Source organism: Chenopodium quinoa, unplaced genomic scaffold, assembly GCF_001683475.1.
Source record: "Chenopodium quinoa cultivar QQ74 unplaced genomic scaffold, ASM168347v1, whole genome shotgun sequence".
Lineage (NCBI taxonomy): Eukaryota > Viridiplantae > Streptophyta > Magnoliopsida > Caryophyllales > Amaranthaceae > Chenopodium > Chenopodium quinoa.
Genome location: NW_018742899.1, coordinates 857,371 through 871,261, shown reverse-complemented (window position 1 = coordinate 871,261; position 13,891 = coordinate 857,371). Strand labels below are relative to the sequence as shown.

The 13,891-nt window shown below is 34.8% G+C and overlaps 1 pseudogene; it reads left to right on the top strand.

The window, feature by feature from the left end:
• Nucleotides 1–78: 78 nt before the first annotated feature.
• LOC110727067 lies at nucleotides 79–12,397 on the top strand (annotated as a pseudogene).
• Nucleotides 12,398–13,891: the final 1,494 nt, after the last annotated feature.

Below are 13,891 nucleotides of genomic sequence, written 5' to 3'. Positions count from 1 at the left end.
AAAGCCAAATTCTACACCAACACAACACCCCCAAAATAAAGGGAAAATAAAGAAGCGTATAATAATAGTGAAGTGAGCAGAGTATTGCACATTTGCACCCACCATTTTTTCACTAACTTTTCTTTTTGCTAATTCACATTATTCTTCATCTTATTCTCTCCAGAATGTTCAACTTTTTTGCGATATAATTTTACTTGATTCTTCGTCTGTTTTTGGGATTTGAAATTTGCAGAAAAGTTAGTTGAAGATGGGTGACTCTAAGGAAACTATGGAAGCTGTTTTGAAGGAAGCTGTGGATTTGGTATGATCATTTTTCATGGTTTTTTGCTCTTAATTTTTACTGTTTTTACATGGTTTATTTTCTGGATTTTTCATGATTTCTGCATTTTTGTAATTTCCATGGTTTTTGGTTTCTGGGTTTTCATGGTTATTTTTGGGTTTATGGGTTATACTTATTAGTTATTACGGTGCTTTGGGTTTCTCTATCTTTATTATTCTGTGATATTTTCATGTCGTTTTTAGGTTTGTTTAAGGCCTACTCTGTTTTCATGATCAGTTTTTAGGTTATTACTATTTTCATCGTTTCAGTTTCTGGGTATGATAATGTGTTTCAAGTTCAATTTTTGTTGTTGATTTCTCTGTTGCTGGCTTGCTGCAGTTTCTTCCATAGTTTTGATTTCTGGGATATAGTGATGTTTTGAGATTTATGCATTTTTTGATTCTGGATTTTCTTTTTATTATCCATACCCTGTTTCATGATCTTTGTTTATTTATTTATTTTTTTAATCTTTTTGACAAACGTGATCTTTGTTTAAAAAAATATTAGTTCATCATTTTAATTTCAGTCGTATCAGCATTACTAGATTTAATGCACAATTTTATTAGCTATTATTTGTTTAAAATAGTAGTCATTATTCACTATTCTAAAAATGTGTAGTCATAATTTCATTAATTTTTTTGAAAGAAGTATTTATTTAGTCTTGAAACTTAGGAGGAAAAAAAGATGATGTCAAAAATAGTTTAGGCAGGAGCTTTTTCATAAGAAGTTGACCTCTGTCCATTAATGATGTTAGCATGACTTGTTTTAGTACGAAGTATTGTAATATTTAAAACTTCCTCCGTCCCTAAATGTTTTTCTCATTTCTAATATTTGGGTCAAGGTTTGAAAACTTTGACCATGAATTTCCGTTAATCTATCGCTTTTTTTGGATAGCAAAGAAGGAAGGAAAGGAAGGGGAGGGGAAAAGGAGGGAAGAGAAAAGAAAAGGGAGGGGTAGGTGAGCTTCATATTCCCTCCAAATCCCTCCAATTTTGGAGGGATTATGCTTATTAAAGAGAGAGGGAAAATAGATCCCTCACTCTCCTTCCCCTTCTTTTCCCTAATTCTTTACCCAAATAAGAGAATTTGCCCCCCTCCCTTTCTCTTCTCTTCTTTTCCTTTCATTTCTTTCTATCCAAACAAAGTGTAAAAGAGATTACATATTTATGTGGGATCTTGTTACATGTGTCACGTTGTATATTTTATTAATATCAAGTTTTATAATTTTTACTCGTATGGAAATGGAGATATAGACGTTTTAAAACACGTCTTGGAAACCGTGAAAAGTCAAATGAGAAAAACATTTGGGGTTGAAGGGAGTACAAAGTAGTTTACCTGTTTTTGCAGTTTTTGTTGTTTTATTCTTACTTTCAAAAAAATAAATATTAATAGTACGGAGTATGAGGCTTTGGTACATGGCACAATATACTGATGATCCCCCAGTTATGAGTTTTAATGAGTAACTTTAAATTTTTTTTAAGTTCAGTGAATATTATGTGAAGAGTAGAACATGTAATGATGAGCATAGTTCCAAGAACTTGAAATGCACTATGAGTCTATGACCCAAATATAATCATTGACATGAACTTGTTTCTATTATTAAATTGACATCAACTTGGTCGTTAAACCATTAGTGATATGAACATTCTTTTGGGATATCACTAATGATCATTAATGACCAAGTTGATGTCAATTTAGTGATATGAATAGTCTTTTGGGACTAAGGCTTTATTGTTGTTGTTGCTGTGATATGAACAATATAAAGACACTCAATTACTTAAACTTGATATAAGGGTGTGGCTTGAGGAGTATCCTCAAGAAATTTGTAGCAGTGTATTTTCTGATTTGGAGCCTTCTCTCTCCTTAATAAAATGAGCTTGCTTCTTGTCACAAAAAAAATGAGGTTACTTAAACTTGGTCATTAAAGCCCATTTTGGTGACGTTGCTACCTTTACATAATCAGTTTATGGCGGTGAGTGTCTTTAGTTCATGTCAATTTGATTATCTGGACAAGTACACAAGTTCATGTCCTTGGTTGTAGTAGAACCATAGTTCATGTCAATTATTGTAATTTTGCCTAATTTTTATATAACTGTGCGTGTTGAAATATGAATCATAAGTCTCAAACAGATGAGTTCCCTGGACTGTATCCTGATGTGAATAATGTAATTGCAGGAGAATGTTTCTCTAGAAGAGGTCTTTCAGCAATTAAGGTGTAATCGAGATGGTCTTACGTCTGAGGCTGCTGAAGAACGACTTCGCATTTTTGGACCTAACAAGCTTGAAGAGAAGGAGGTTCATTTCTGTTACCATTCCTTCTTAGTATTTCTTGTTGCTAAGAGTTGGAACTTTGTGATTGGCCTTTAATTAACATATTTCACCCCTGGAACTCTAATAATGCAGGAGAGTAAGTTTCTGAAGTTCCTTGGATTCATGTGGAATCCTCTTTCTTGGGTGATGGAAGCTGCCGCGATAATGGCTATAGCTCTTGCTAATGGAGGAGTAAGTCCTCTTACTATATTTATTTTGTAGCTTATATATTACTCCTTGGTCCCTTTTTGAAAATATCGTTCATCACATATGAGGTTCATTTTTGAGGAATCGTTTTAAAAAATATAATAATTGTCCTTGACTATTCAAGTTTTTTACTTGTCCACCATGTCAATGAGCTCAAAATTTAGGTCAATGGTACCACTAAGTATACTTTATTTAATATGGGATAAATTAAAATCAAACTGTATATGTTTTTTTTTTTTTTTAAAAAAAGTAGCCTATTATTTTTAAGATGGCCTAAAACTAAAATGTTGCTATTACTAAGGTCATAGAGAATATTAGAAAATGCTCCCTTTCCTCCATTGAATGTCTTGTCAGTTTTAAGAGTGTGCAACTGTTCGTGAACATTGGAAGATGTTCTCATCTTGTATTGAATTGGTAGTAATGCAGAATTGTTGGGTGGTGCTTGTTGTGTAAGTCAATCACATTATTGGATTATAGACCATAGAAAGGTCTTCTAACCCTATATAACCTTCTCATCTCTACTTAATTTCATACTATAAAGAAAAAAGATAGTGGGCACTAGTGGGTAAATGCCTTTGCATGTTTTGAAATACATACCGTATAATGATTCATGGCAAGCTGTTCGTCAAAAATGATTCTAGACAAGCAGATGATCTTTAGTTTTTTGACATGTTGGAACTTGGGGCAATAAGCTACCTTGATTTTGCAGGGGAAGCCTCCTGATTGGCAGGACTTCGTTGGAATTGTTACTCTTTTGTTTATCAACTCAACAATTAGTTATATAGAAGAGACTAATGCAGGTAACGCTGCAGCTGCTCTTATGGCACGCCTGGCTCCTAAATCTAAGGTATGTTTTAATGTACTATATTACCAGTGGTATGTTATGATACTGTGATGGCCTTTTAACATGTGAAGTTGAACACTTGTAGGTGCTTCGTGATGGAAAGTGGAGTGAGCAGGATGCAGCTATACTCGTTCCAGGTGATATTATCTCTATTAAGCTTGGTGATATCATCCCAGCTGATGCTCGTCTCCTGGAAGGTGATCCTTTAAAGATTGATCAGGTGTTTGAGATGTAACCTTTATGCCATGTTTGTTTAGGAACTTCTTTCTCTTAAGATCTCTCATGACCATTCTTTTGTCTGAGGTGCAGTCTTCACTCACTGGTGAGTCACTGCCAGTGACCAAACAAACTGGCGATGGTGTCTATTCAGGCTCTACATGCAAACAGGGAGAGATAGAAGCTGTGGTCATTGCAACGGGTGTGCATACATTCTTTGGCAAGGCTGCTCACCTTGTAGACTCCACAAACCAAGTTGGCCACTTCCAAGCGGTGAGTGATACTATATGACCTAGAGAACTATGAGGTCAAGTCAATTATTTGAAGGGGTCAATTTGTATGAGTGAAGTTTTTAGCTAGGCCGAAGGGCTACTTTATCTGACTCATTTCTTGTACATGATTGATTTAACAAAGTTATATGTTTTGTAAGAAAACCTTTATCTGAAGTCCTTATCTAGGTCGAAGGGCTACTTTATCTGACTCATTGCTTGTACATGATTGAAGTATCAAAGTAACATGTAAAAAACCTCAATCTACAGTGGGGTATAGGACAAACAGTGCCTTAACTAGCTGAAATCATCTTTAATTGATGGGATAATTTTGTTTTCACCCATATCTTCTATACTTCATCTAATATAAATTTATATTTGGTATAATGATTTAGTAATCAAAGAGGGAGATATCAGAAGCTTTATTGTTGAATGTTGATAAATTACTCCTCATAGTAATTCTTGCATATTTTTGGTCAGTGTTTTTATCTGTAATTTACTTGGTTTTATGTCTCCACATATGTTCTTCAAACCTGTATTTTGTTGGCGGAGATATTTGAGTTTCAAAAGTGTAAATAAGCGAATAATTTAAATGCAGTGTTAGATGTAGAAAATTTTACATGCCTTTTACATTACTCCTAGATTTTAATGTACTGGGTCTGCATGCGATACATGCTTCAAATATCATAAACCATGACAATCATTTTAAAATACGTAAAAGTAAGGGTCAGGTTAACACAAAAATTCCTCAAGAGCTGGCTTGTATTATAGAGGTTCAAGGTCTTAAGTGTACAAGTAATGATAATCCAGTTGGTAAAGTTTTATTACAATTGAATTCTGTTATGCCCTTTCTATGTGGTAACTCTCATAAGTTTGTTGAGATAAGAGGGTAGAAGATATCGAAGAACTTAGTAGGAGTTTCATTAAGGATACCAGTTGCTCAGGTCCTACAAGGCTACAAGTTTGGGTACCAGTTCTGATATCAGGTTATGGTTTATTGGCCAGTTTCTGTCTTGTGCATTAGATTCTTGAGTTTTAAGGTTTCTTATGCATGATGAGACAGTACATGTTATACATTGTGTTTTACTTTTTTTTGTTATTTGTTGTAAGCCTTTCTATCAATTGAGGGTTTAAGCCCCCCAGATAACGTAGTAGGATGGGGTTATATCTTAGTTGTATTTGCATGTCTAATAATATTATTGGATTTTGTTATAGGTCTTGACTGCTATTGGAAACTTCTGTATTTGTTCTATTGCTGTGGGAATGCTGGTGGAGATCATAGTTATGTACCCAATTCAACACCGTCAATATCGTGTTGGAATTGATAACTTATTGGTGCTTCTCATTGGTGGAATTCCTATTGCTATGCCAACAGTTTTATCTGTTACCATGGCTATAGGTTCCCATCGTTTAGCCGAGCAGGTTGGTAACAAGTAGCAGTAACAATTTAGCTCAAAGGTTATGGTTGTAAATTAATTTTTTTTTTTAATAAATTCTAGACTATGAGCTATATTTCTGTATCCTTTAGGGTGCAATAACGAAGAGAATGACAGCTATAGAGGAAATGGCAGGCATGGATGTACTTTGCAGTGACAAAACTGGAACTCTGACATTAAATAAGTTGTCTGTTGACAAGAACCTTGTTGAGGTTTGGTTTTCTTTCTTTCTTTTTAGTTTTTTCCCCTCATTAAAACAATATTAGGCTGTAGCACCATTTAAACTTGGATATTCCTGTAGGTTTTCGTCAAAGGAATTGATGCAGATACAATGGTATTGATGGCTGCTCGAGCCTCTCGAATGGAAAACCAAGATGCAATTGATGCTGCTATAGTTGGGACATTAGCTGATCCAAAGGAGGTAATCTAATTATCTAAGTAATATTAGGAAACATGGTTTTTCACCTTATTTTGTCCTGCTCTCATTATACTCTTTGAAAAGGCTCGCCTAGGCATTCAAGAAGTTCACTTCCTTCCATTTAATCCAACTGATAAGCGTACAGCTCTGACATACATTGACAGTGATGGGAAAATGCATAGGGTTAGCAAAGGTGCACCAGAACAGGTATTATCAAAATTTACCCTTTTTCTCAATTTTCGACAAGTCTGACGCGTTTATATTCACAATTTGGCTTATTTCTAGATCTTAAATCTTGCTTATAATAAATCGGAGATAGAGCGCAGAGTTCATGCAGTGATTGATAAGTATGCAGAGCGAGGGTTAAGGTCTCTTGCTGTGGCATACCAGGTAACCATTGTTCTCTGCCTATATGTATTTCCTTTCTTTATGTCTTCTTCTCTTTCCTCTTTTTTTTTTTTTTTTTTTTTTTTTTTTTTTTTTTTTTTTTTTCTTTTTTTTTTGTTCCGACTTCTTTCTAATTTGAACATGTATTGAGGTGTATGTCTGAGATGTTTATGCAGGAGGTTCCTGATGGTAAAAAGGACAGTTCTGGAGGTCCATGGCAGTTTATCGGCCTCCTTCCTCTTTTTGACCCACCACGACATGATAGTGCAGAAACAATAGGGAGGGCACTAGACCTTGGGGTTAATGTAAAAATGATTACAGGTGCATACCTTCCTTTTGCAGTCCTTTATACATATCACACTTGCATTTTATCGCAGATATGAGCAAATTAGTAAACTTTAGCAGTCACCTTCTTGTTACTTCACAAAATCACAATAAGAGGTCACAATTTACCTAGCATGGCTTTTGGTACTATATTCAACTCTCTCCTGATAGTAACTGTGGAGAACTACATATAGGAGAGACTCTTTTTTGGTCCTGAATGTAATAAGAGATGTGTCCATAAATAACTCTTTTTTTAAGTATGTTTTTTTAATCCATAGGATGTGCAATTTGAAGTTGTAGACTTGTAGTTAGGTCTGTATTGATAAAAATGTAATATGTGATATGTGATATGTTCTTCTAATTTCCTTTTGTTGTTCCAATTGTATGTGATATGTTAGAGTAGCGTCAATAGAAATCTTTCTCTTATTTAATGAGTACACCTGGTATGTCTTAGCAAGAAGAAGTTCTCTCATGGATGAGGAATTTTCTTATTATGCTGGGATCAGACTGTATTACCATGTATTGATCTATCCATATGATCATGCTAGGCGACCAATTGGCAATTGCTAAGGAAACAGGGCGTCGACTGGGAATGGGTACCAATATGTATCCTTCTGCGGCATTGCTAGGACAGGAGAAAGATGAGTCTCTTGTAGCTTTACCTGTTGATGAGCTGATCGAGAAAGCAGATGGTTTTGCTGGTGTTTTTCCTGGTATGTTTATCTTTGCTGCACCCTCACGCAGAAGAGTTTCCTTCCAGACTAGACAGAGTAGTGTATATGAAATGTACTTTTACAATTACTTTTTTGGAGCTAGATCTTTTAATGGTACCTTTTTTTTTTTTTTTTTTTTTTTTTTTTTTTTTTTAATTAAAAAGGTTTGCTGAGTGAACTGAGTGAGTTGACACCAGAAGTGGATAAACTTGTTTTTATTAATTCTCATGCATAACAGAAGCCTGTAACCTAAATGAAGACTTGAATCTTTGTACTTGGGTTGATTGTTTTAGGCAAGAAATAAAGTGCTTGAAGCCTTGAACTTCATTGTAAAAGGATAGAAGATAAACAAGATGAAGTCATTGTATTATGTAGGATGATTTATTAAAGCCTATACAGATCTTGCAGCTTCTGTATTGCTGTTACCACATTTATTTTGTCTCCTTATAGATGATACATTGATATCTATATCTCTTCCTGCAGAGCATAAATATGAGATTGTGAAACGCTTGCAAGCAAGAAAACATATATGTGGAATGACGGGTGATGGAGTAAATGATGCTCCTGCTCTTAAAAAAGCTGACATAGGCATAGCTGTTGCGGATGCGACTGATGCAGCTCGCAGTGCTTCTGACATTGTCTTGACAGAACCTGGGCTTAGTGTCATCATAAGTGCAGTCTTGACAAGTAGGGCAATTTTCCAGAGGATGAAGAACTACACGGTAAGCCTCCTTTTGGAGAATGTAATACGAAGTAGCAACTAATCGATGTTATAATTGTCAAACCAATTTATCATCATTGGATCCTAGCAACATGCAGCTGGGCTCCAAACTTAATAGTGAGTTGTTTTTTTACTTGCTTCATAGAAAATTTTTGGTTCCTCATTTATTCCATAAGGTATGGTAAAATTGTCAAATTGGCTGTTAAACCTCCAAGATCCATGAATGTGGTCTTTTATGATATCAACAATTACCTAAGTGCATGCCATTCTTTTTTACAGATCTATGCAGTTTCTATTACCATCCGTATAGTGGTAAGCTTTTTCATCTTTGGTATAGCTTTGCTTTTTCTTTTTCTTTTTCTTTCCTTTGATACTAGTACTAAATGGTCTGCATGTTTATCTATTTTTCTTATGTAATCTCTTTGGATCCTTCCCCAGTTAGGGTTCATGCTACTGGCTCTCATATGGAAGTTTGACTTCCCACCCTTCATGGTGCTGATCATTGCCATCCTCAATGATGGTTAGTAGTTCTCCCTTGACATTCGTTGGTAATTGTATGCTGTTAATTGCTGTTCTCCATGAGTTTCATGTTTAGCATTACCAATCTAACATCCCTGTATAATACCGAGTATGATTATTTGTACAACTATCGAGTATGATGTTGAATATTTGAAGCAAATGTTGCGTTTGTTTATAGTACTTTCTTGGTTTATTGCCCGAATGTTTGAAAAACTAAGTATCTAATTGTTCATTATTATGCTGCTAATTTTCCAACTTAAAGTACTTTCTTGGTTTATTGCCCGAATGTTTGAAAAACCAAGTATCTAATTGTTTATTATTATGCTGCTAATTTTCCAACTTAAAGTACTTTCATCTATATATTTTATTCCTACACTTAGCCACTCTTACAAACTATTGTTCTTGTCTATTTTCAGATGTTTCTGGCGACAGATAATTAACCAAATATTGAACTTTCAACTTAATGTCATTTCAAAATAATTATTTTCAGTTGTTGATGTGTACTTTGTAATGCTGGAGAATGGATTTGTAGAACAGTGCTTAGATGAAATTAATAGGCCGGAGTGAAAAACAGCTTCTTTTTTTCCCTTCTCTTAAGCCTCAATTCTAAAGAGATTGTCTTATTATATTTAAGTATATGCTACCATTAACCAAGTTAAAGGATATTATATGGTTCTTGCCTTTTGGAATCTTCAGGTACAATCATGACGATATCAAAAGATCGGGTGAAACCTTCCCCCAGCCAGATAGTTGGAAGTTGTCAGAAATATTTACCACTGGAATTGTTCTTGGCAGCTACTTAGCAATGATGACTGTCGTTTTCTTCTGGGCTGCATATAAAACCGACTTTTTCCCTGTAAGACTATCAGATCGTACAAATCTATCTCCACTTTCAATCCTTTTGAATCTTCTAAAAATTTTCTATGTTGTATGTTCTTTTCAAAATTTTATTCAGCTTTATGAGACATGCAAATCTTGTTTGCTCTCTGTGCCTTGTCTGAAGAGAAAGATGAAATGCAGAGGAAACGAATGCAAGTATATTTTCAGAATGAGAGTAAAATAGATGTGGCGGCTAGAAAAAGATTATTCCATTCAATTGACCCAAAATGCAGTCTCTTACGTATATATACTAAGGAAACAATCCCTGGAATGATCTTACCCTTATGACTCACCTATTACAGCTGTGAGAACTACAGGACAAAACACTAACAGCCTAAAATAGTAACACCTGTTACAATGGCATTAGAGAGCACTAATAACAGTAGCAAACAAGCTAATGATAATAGCTATACTCATCTATCCTTCATCATTGTCCTATGTACATGCAAGAGAGGCTTCAAAGGTTGTTCAATTTACAAGTTTGGTCAAGAATTACGATATCCCTAGTCTTCTTGCGATGTGTATGTTGTGTAGAACTGTAGATTATTCCAATATATGTTGATTATGATGTTTTTCCAAGCATCACCTTCCCAAAAAGCCTACTCTCTCCTCTTATATTAATCTTTTTATCACTTCTGATGAGAACTTCAGTCAAAATAAATAAAGGGACCTAATGTGATTACGGGAAATAAACACTCGGTTACTGATACCAAAACTTCTAATTTCCTTACTTCCGCATGACTTTTCTTACGAAATCTTAGTAATTTGATCTGTGAAGGAGCATTATTATGTTTCTAAGGCTCGATTCAGCATTCTTGCTCTCTTTTGGTTTTATTTTCCCATGATTTTTTTTTTTTTTTTAAAACTTGGAGCATATCTCTTTCAAAAAAAAGATCCTTTATCTCACAAAGTCCCCACATCTCTTATTTTGCCACTTACATAGCTCACACTCTAAATTTAGACCCCTCCTTCCTCCTCCTCCTCCTCCTCCTCCTACTATCCCTCTCGCATATTTTTCGCTAACATGATTCTTTTTGTCCTCTGCTTATGCAGCGCACATTTGGAGTGTCAACGCTTGAAAAAACAGCTCATGATGACTACAAAAAGCTTGCCTCAGCCATATACCTACAAGTCAGCATCATTAGCCAGGCCCTAATATTTGTCACTCGGTCTAGAAGCTGGTCTTTTGTTGAGCGCCCTGGCCTGCTGCTAGTGTCAGCTTTTATCATTGCTCAGCTGGTAATTGAGCCACATTTTCTTAGCAACAAGCTTAGAGTCTTGTCGCTCTCCTCTTCATGTTGTTTATTCATTTATTTATTATTATTATTATTTATTTTATTTTCTGGTTCACAGATCGCAACCCTGATTGCTGTGTATGCAAATTGGGGTTTTGCTGCAATAGAGGGTATTGGATGGGGCTGGGCTGGTGTAATATGGCTTTACAACCTTGTCTTCTACTTTCCCCTTGATATTATCAAGTTTGCTACCCGGTATGCTCTCAGCGGGAAGGCATGGGATCTTCTACTTGAGCAAAGAGTAAGACTGCAGCCCATCTCGAAGTTGCTATAAAATAGAATGAAAAAGTAAAGGGGTGATTAAAAACCTTAATCTGGATTTTGCAGATTGCCTTCACAAGACAAAAGGACTTTGGTAAAGAAGCAAGGGAACTCAAATGGGCTCATGCTCAAAGGACACTCCATGGGCTCCATCCACCTGAAACCAAGATGTTTACTGACCGAAGCCGTGTTTCAAAGCTTAACCAAATGGCTGAAGAGGCAAAGAGACGAGCTGAAATTGCAAGGTACGTCTTTGTTACAGAAAACCTATCCCCAACCACTTAGTTAGAACTGCTATGTGAATATATGTACAGTTGTGCATGTCTTTCTTGTCTGTCTGAAGTTCTAAGCCATTATCTGTCCATCGTCTGCATGTTTACCAGTCACTTAAACTAGATAGTCTAACAAAATTGTAGGCCATGATTTTATTTTAGTTCTTCTCTACTCAATGTGAGTTAAAACTTTGAACTTTTTAATATTAAGAGATTGATGGTGATGTATACTCAGATTTTTATAAATATTGAAGGATAACTATTGTCCTAGACTCCTAGTATTACTTAACTCCTTAAAAAAAGACCCAAAATCAATTGTGGCATAATTTTAGGGACGAAGATAGTACCATTTTAAAGTCACTTAGGTCCAAACAAGCCTCAATATCATCACCTCAAATCCTTTCTAGCATGAGAAAATATATTCTTGTGATCAAAGTATCAAACTCTTTCTGAACCTTTCTCTTCTCCCAAAAAGAGTTGCTATGCCTTGGAACAAGAATTTTGATGATTCCCCCCTCATTTGTGTCAGGCTTCGGGAGCTGCATACTCTGAAAGGACATGTGGAGTCGGTCATTAAGCTGAAGGGCCTTGATATTGATACAATTCAGCAGGCATACACAGTATAAACAATTGGATGATTCAGTTGCCCTTCTTTGTACATAATTTGGTGTGGCTAAATGGTACTGACAAGCAGCAGAATACAAGTGCGTAAGAATCAAAGCCAAATTGCAAAGCCTTTGTGGAAGGATCAATATGGCGTCTGTTGGTGGCAATGGACCAGTGCAGTGGTTATATTACTATTTTCTGCCTCATTCTAGTAATTACTATGTACAAAATGCTGGCTTACTACTATAATGTATATAGTTTATGTGCTATGTTTCATAATCAGCTGGTAAGTGGTGATACTTTGTGATGTAAATTAGTCTGAATAATTTGAAAAAGATTTTGTGATACTGTGGATTTCAGGAATCATATCATTATCATTATTACCACACCTTGTTTTCTTAATTCTTAGCCTCTTAGAGTCTTAGGTGTTCTAGTATTCTTTCGAACCAATGCCCTAGGCTGTTGCTGTTAATTGAATTTTGTTTGAGGGGGTTGCAAAAGCTAATATGCAACACAATTGAACGACACCCTTTGTCTAACTGCCTCTCAATTTACAAATGTTTTTACAGTAAAATAGGCATCTTGTATTAGCAGTTACAAAATCGATTACCAACTCTATTTATGTTCTGCTAAAATTAGTTCTACAATATTTTTGGTAGAATTAAAGCTGGATTTTGATCTCCCTCTTCATTATCAGGATGAAATAATACTGGAGGAGACCTGTTGTGTATTTTATACTTATCAGTTTTGTTGTTCTTGTAGACAATCATAGAACTTTGGAAATTGAATATAGGATCTTATTTTGCTGTTATTCTTGGTGCTTGATTGTTTAAAAATTGTTTTCTGCTTCTCATTGATTTATGTCAGTATTTGCTTTGCAAGGGAGACTCTAAGTCTCAAAACAAATGTATGCTGGATTGCTGATATATCTATTTTCCCTGCATTTGTAATATGTTTATACAGTATGTTATTATGTCTGCCAATGGCTTTGCATTGTCGAAAACCGGACCTAAGACTGTTACTGAAGCTGTTGACGTTATCTGAAATATTTTATATACACCCGGGTGTACCATACACCCAACTAACCTAAAATTAGTTTTTGCTCTTAATTTGATGATTAAATGAAAAACAATCATCAAAATGAGAACAAAATGTTTATAGGTGTACCATGAACCCGGTTGAAAATAACAATCTCTCGACGTTATTAAGACAAGTCCTAGGAAGTATGTGTTGCTTGGATTCATAGGATAACACCAACTGTAGGGAGATTAAACTCATTAGAGAAGAATCCCCCATGATGAGATAGGTGAAAATCGAATCTAGCCCCCCGCATGATTAAAATTCAAGATAACCCAACAGCTTCAACTCTCCTCCTCCTCCGCGTTATGAAAGCCGTGTTATATCTAATATAATCTAATATATATATAAATAAAGTACGTATTTTTCGAGAGCATTCAACACGTCACATAATTAAAGGTTTTCGACCAACTAAAATTTAGATTTGTATTTTACTTTAGAATTAAAAAATTCACTCGCCACCTAAACAAAAGTGACGAATGAGATTTAAGAATTTTTCCATGTAGGTAACGAATAGTGATTTATCAGGATTTAAATTATTTAAAAAATCAATTTTTTTTTATTTTTTATTTTTATTTTTTTAAGAGCTAAAGATTTATAAAAAAAACCATGTATATAGAGGAGTTTTTTTCCAAGTTTATTTGAACACCATGTAGATTTTTATGTCACTATTTATTTTAATTTTTTGAAAAACAACATTAAATTGAACATTTTTAAATTTTAACTGAACGTGTTTTTCATAATTTTTAATTTAATAACATAGGAAAAAAGGTTAAATTTATATATTAAAATTATGTTCAATTTAAATTAATAAAAAG